Here is a 6,394-nt window from a genome sequence, read left to right as displayed (position 1 = left end):
GGGCAGAAAACCTCCAGCTGATTCTTGGGCTGAACTGAGGCAGAATGGGAACACCCTCTCAGTCCCAGCATCCCTTACCTCATCCAGTGGGGATAAAAAGAAAGTCTACTAGAACCCAGAGCATTTACCACAGCAAGGAGGCATCAAAAACTTGGTCTCTACGTCAAGCAGCTCAGGGTCTGCCAGATGGGATGAGGACAGCAACAGACCATCACGTGGGATATAAGAGGGAGAGGTTCATTGTCATTGTGCAGAGCTGAGGGGCTGCAGCCCTCTTTATTCATTCATTTGTTTGTTTTAATTTATTCATTCATTCATTTGTTGGGCACCTGTTCTGGGTATGTGAGATCCCATGTAGCAGCCTCAGGACGAAGATCCTAGTAACTAATTCTGGTCCCACATGGGCCTCCTTTTCCTCATTCGTAAAATGACCAGGTTTAAGCTGAAGGACTTCAAAGTTCCTCCTTGCTGACAGCCCAAGACAGCTGAGTCCAGGCTGCTGTCTAGGGCTCTTTTCTTACTCGGATCCTGAGTTTGCTGGTACCACTCATTATCACTGGTGAGTCTCTCAGAGCTAGCTCTGCTTCTGGTACCCTCCCATCCCCTGGAAGGAGAAGGAAAAACAGCCAGTCATACTTTTCAGGTGTCTTTGCCCTAGACTCTTGGTGGAAGACCCTCCCTTTCCATTCCTAGTGAAGATGGTCCCTGGTAGGTTTAGCCCATCCTGGCAGCATGTCACCCCATCACCTGGGATATAGGAGAGAGAAGAATCTAGTCCCCACCTGACGGCTCCTGGTTTCTGATCCAGGGCCAGGAAGGACAAGGACAGACACATGTAGGAGCCATAGCAGATGCTAGATCTTTTTCACACAGCTCCATGGCCCCCTCTGAGGTCTGAACTGACCCCCTTAGCCCCAGTCCATCATTCTCCCCAGCTTTAGGGAGCCAGTGTTCTGCAGACAGGCCTGGAGCCTGGCTGGGGTAGGACAGCTGTCCACCAGAGGATGGAAATGAACGCTGACAGCTCCTGATTTATGCCCTTGTTATCCTATAAGGGAGACAGGGAGGCAATTTAAAAGGCCAGCAGCATCGTGGGAAGCCAGCAAGGAGCCGCACACCACCTGGAGCTGCCCAGGGCCTCCCTAGCCAAAGCTACCTTTGGCTACCTACGAAGGCCAAGAGGCCCTCTCCCTGCCCCATCTGAAAGGGAAGGGAGGGAAAAGAGAGTGAAGCCCTAAACACCCCCCAGGGCCAGGTGCTGAGCAACTCCTTGGCCCACATGGGAAGGTCTCTCTCATCGCCCATCTTTTGCAGGTGAAGAAGCAGATGTCTAGAGAGAGAACTTATTTGCTTGTGATTACACAGTGTGGAGACCAAGAGCAAACTCAGATCTGTCTCACCCCAAAGCCCACCTCTGCAGCAGCCACGGAGCAGTGGGGTCTAGTGGAAGGATGAGGGGGAGGGGAAGGCTTCTGCTGTCAAGGTAAAGGGCAGATGGAAGGACGGGTGAGACCAGGGAAGAATAAAGAGGGAAGATAGGCAAGGAGAAGGATGGTGAGAGAAATGTGCCAACAAGGTGAGAAGAGGGTGCAGAGGGGCTGGGAGACTCGTCCGCTCCAGGTAGAAGATGACAGGTTGAACTTTCTGCTCAGTGGCTCTGGAGAAATGGATTGAGCCACTAGGAGAGAACAGGCCTCCAGCCCTCATGCTCAGCTGTTCTCAACCTAGAAATGGAGGGGAACCAATGGCCAGAGCCTCCCTGGGGCTGGACCAAGCCTCCCCCCTCCAGGGACAGAGGAAAGGACAAAGCGGGTGTGGCAGGGGAGGGCTGGTCCAGCTCCTTGTTAAAAATGGGAGAGGAAAATGCAGCAAGGGGTGGAATTCAAAAACTGACATTTTTTCAAAAGGTATCTGTGTTTTCTTGTTCTTTCCTGCTTTACAAAACCTACAGAACTCCATGCTAAGCTCCATCACCCCAAATCTGTTTTCCAGAATCCAACCTATCTCCCTTTCCAGGTTTCTCTGTCATGAGTTGACTCCCTGTATAGGCACCTGGGCTCCAGAATGCTTTGTGCTCCGGTTTCCCCTTCACTCATCTACAGCATCATGATCCCACCCACCCAGTTTCAGGGTCCAGGGCATCGCCCTCCTCAACAAGCACCCGGCCCATAAGTTCAGAGGGCCACTACTACATGCAGAGAGTGCCAGCTCAGCATCTATCACAGCACAGCTCAGAACATTCCAGGGCTCAGAGGTAATCCTGTATATTTCTGTCTCCCTCCTAATCTCTAGGCCCCTTGAAGTCAAGGCTATTGTATTTGCACAACTCAGTACCTAGCAGGGGCTCCATCAACATGTGTTTATCTAATGCACATTGCATTAAACTAGGAAATTAAATCAGAAAATAATGTTTCTTATTCTTTCCCTTCCCCCACCTTCCATCCCAATCTTTCTTTGAGGGCCAGCGACAAAACTTGCAGACTGAGCAGAGTGGTCTTTGGACAGAGTTTTTAGCTGAAGGCGAGCATGAGTGCACAGTCTGTCTCAGTGTGAACTCTGCGCTTCTACAGAAGGTCATTCTTTAAGTGGGCCAGAAGAGGCTGCAGCACTTTGGGATCCTGCACATGATCATTGGGAAACTAGCCTCGTGTTTCTGTGGGACCTTTGGGCAACTTGAAAGGAAGTCAAAATTTCTGAGAACTGAACTAGTAACCACAATGATTTCTTTTCCCCAGGGGATGTCAGTTGACATTGAAATTGGGAAAGTACTGTGCCCAATGTCAACTTTGTCCATCCCAGAAGAATAGGGTGTTTGCAAGAACAAGACCCAGTCACCTAGTGACCATGTGAGCACCAGTGTTGACAGGAGCTACAGGAAGTGACAGTTCTCAATGTGGAATGGACTAGGGGAGATGCCAGGTTAATTTCAATATTCATTAGAAATCCCAGGGGGAAATGAGCAGATGCCAAATGAGAAAAGAAAGAGCAAATCCATTTCAAGTGAGACAAGAAACTACCTAGGCTGCTGGGCTCGGGGTTGGGGGGGATTGCAAACAGTGCTGAGATGAAGGACCGAGTGAGTGGCAGTCCTTGACATCTGCCCTGCACTGTCCTTCAGCAAATCTTTGGCTGAGGGCTGACTACAAGACTGGCCATGTTGCAGAGAAAGAGAGAGATGGATGGGAATATTAACTAAGGTAACCCATGTGTCCAAGTTTGCCCAGGACTTACCAGATTTTAGCATTGAACTTTCCACCTACCAGGAATGATCCAGAGTAAACAGAGGAGGCTGACACCTTTATTTTAGCAAGAAGATGTTGGGCAGGACCCAACAACCTCTGGTTTGGGGAGCCTCATAGTGCAGTATGAGAGGTGAAGAGGAAGCTTTTGGGGAGGGCCCATGTGAGAATACCTGCCACCAACCTGCAGGTAATCATGCTGAGGCTCAGGGAGGTTGTTTGACTTTCTTGAGATCACACAGCTAGAATTTGAAGCCTGACTCCTTGCTGACAAGGGATAGGAGAGAGGTATCAGAAGCCTTTCTATCTGAGCTTACCTCCCTTATGAGCCATGAGCACACTAAAGCTCTGCTGCTGGCCCTTGTCCTTACCCAGAAACCTAAGGGAATTCAGCTCAATTAGCAGGCCTGGGCTCAACAAAGAGATTGGGCACAGTACCACAGGGCCAGCAGCAGAGGCTGAGCTGTGAGGCCACTGATCCTTACAGCTGCTTGAATTTTTGTCTAAGTGGTCCTGAGGAAGCCCTGAGGTGCAGAGGATTGGAGAGACACTTGCTCTTGGTCTCTGAAGCCCAGTAGGAAATGTGGGGGCTTCACACTCAACCCCCCACCCTAGGCCTGCAAACCTCTGGGGCACTCACCCACTCCTGACATGTCCTGTTGCTCAAGAGGTCATTTCAACCCAAGTAGAGCACTCAGGCCTTGTTTTCTCCAGGATAATGAGCTCCCGGTTCTTTCAATGGTTTCTCCTGCTCGCTGGTTTTGAATCTCCTCCTTGTCCTGTTTTCTCCCCTTGGTGTTTGTTTCAGCATATTGTGTCATTCAGAAGACAGCCCCGGCCGGGAGATGACAATAAAGATTGTAAAGAGACAAAGGGAGAAGGAACAGGGTTCAGTGTTTCAATATGAGCTGTTGTTAATTAATTCCCAATAAAGGTCCCTAGAACAGAATGGAACATTCCAGAAGTAGTCGACCAGAGCAGACCAGAGCTCAGATCTTCCCACTGAACTCCAAAGGTTAGTTTTGTCTGTGGCAGACTCATCTCATTGATCAATCCTAGCAATAAACACTGCAGTCTCCACAGGGGCAAGACTGAAGCCACGCCTCCCCCCTCCAGTTGGCCTTTACCTAAGACTTTCCTTGTATTCCTGTTATACCATCCCTCACTGATTAACCCCTTCATTGTGTTGGTCCAGATCTTTGGGGATTCCACAAATTATCGACCCATTTCCCACTTCATGCCAGCTTATAGTCTAATTACCAGGTCTCATCCAAGTCTTCAATAAAATTACACACTCTGTAGAGTTTCAGTCTTCGCCAAAGAAAAATACCCACCCAAGTCACTTCTCGGCCTCCTTCTGCACACCAGTTGGGTACTCTGAGCCCACCAGCCCAGGGCCTGCCCAAGAGAGATCCCTTTGCATTTTCCAGCTGGTCAACATTGGAAGTCCAAACTGTTCCCTAAGCTCTGCACACCTGAGAAGTTAAGCCCAAAGGCCTAGAGCTCAAGCATGTGGGCATTGTGTCACTCCTCTTCCGTGTGGATGTGGGGGGCTTTCTTCATCGATAGGAGATTCCTTGGCTTAGAAAGATGCACCCAGTACATCATGGGCACCAGTGGGTGTTCATCAAATGAAGGAAAAGGTTCAACATACATGTGTGAAGGTCAGAGCTAGGTGTTGGTTTCAAGGGCCATCCTTCCTTCCACAGGTCACTGCAAAAATCCCTAGGCAGAGACTATCAGCATTCTTAAAGATCTCGGGGGGCAGGGCGGAGTTTATACATTCTCTTTGCAGCCCACAGAAAATACTGAGCTTATCCACCCATTGACTCATTCTCTCCATCATTCACTCACTTATTGAGCATATACTATGTGCCAAGTCTGGGTGGATGAGGATATAAAAGTGATTATAAAATAACCTCCAAGAGCTGACTATCTATTGATAAGGGGAGCCCATGGAAACAATTCCTTTCTGTCATGTGTAATGTGCCTCCAATGGGGTGAAGTGAAACTGTGTTGAGTGTCTATGGAAGGGACAATTCACCTCTACTTGAAGGAGACAATATTTTAGCAAAGATGGAGATAAGGCTTTAACCTAGTTGTTCTAATCTTCTAAGGAGGAAAAGGTGAGGCAAGTTCTCTTTTCAACCCATCCCAAATTCCTAGAAGTGGACACAGTCCTAGTCTGTAAGGGACACAAGCCTTAGTGATGAGAAATAATTAAGTTTTCCTAGCCCCTCTGGCGTTCTGAATCAGCTCTCGGTCCACACTGTCTTGTGTCCCAACCCACAGAGGGCTTCAGGCAGAGCCCTTTCCTGTAAGCAGGGCTGCGACGGTTCCTCCAAAGCCCCAGCAGGGCCTTGGCTTGCATCTAGCACCACCTACCGGCCGTAAGGGGGAAAGCAGAGGTCGAGCTGCCACCTCTTCCCTAGGACTCCTGAAGTCCTAGCTTGGCCGGGTTGCCACTCCCTGATTATCCCCCTGGACCCTCATCTTTCCATCCAGGGGAAAAATATTAACTTCGAAGGTGACAAAGACATCTGGAATGAAACAAAAGGCTACAACTAGAGCAGTCAGCCCCACGAACAGAGTCTGTCCCCAGGGGTGTGAGAGAAACCAGACTGAGGGCAGAGCAGGATGGGTGTTGGGAAGGAGGGCCATGGGGGGCAGGGGTGGTGGGCAAAGTGAAGAGGGTCAGAACCAGGCAGTAGAGACATGGAAGATGACAGAGGGTTCTATGGGGTCTTGCTGGAGAAGCACTCAGGGTCCCAGGAAAGGGTTGCATGGTCCTTGCAGGGGTGCTGAAGCAGCTAGATGAAGGGCTTCCTCTTGTACCCAGATGCTTCTGGACAGCTCCTCCCAACCCTTGGACCTCTGGAAGCCCTGCACTTGCCCACAGCTACCCCCAGGTCTGCAACTGGAGTCAGGAAGCACCCTTCTTAGTGCCCAGCTCAGCTCTGACTCCTCTTGGTTGGGGGATAGCAGTGAATTTTGGAAAAAGACAAACAGAGAAGGAACAGGGATGAGGGATTCAACACAAGGTAATATTAAATGAATCCCATGTAAAGTTCTCTATGCAGAATTAAATTTCAACTTAGCATCCTTCTCTTTGAATCACTGGCTTGGGAATTTCTATTTAGAAGACAGCTTTCTGA

Source organism: Ictidomys tridecemlineatus, chromosome 5, assembly GCF_052094955.1.
Source record: "Ictidomys tridecemlineatus isolate mIctTri1 chromosome 5, mIctTri1.hap1, whole genome shotgun sequence".
NCBI lineage: Eukaryota > Metazoa > Chordata > Mammalia > Rodentia > Sciuridae > Ictidomys > Ictidomys tridecemlineatus.
Note: the sequence above shows the minus strand (reverse complement) of the source record.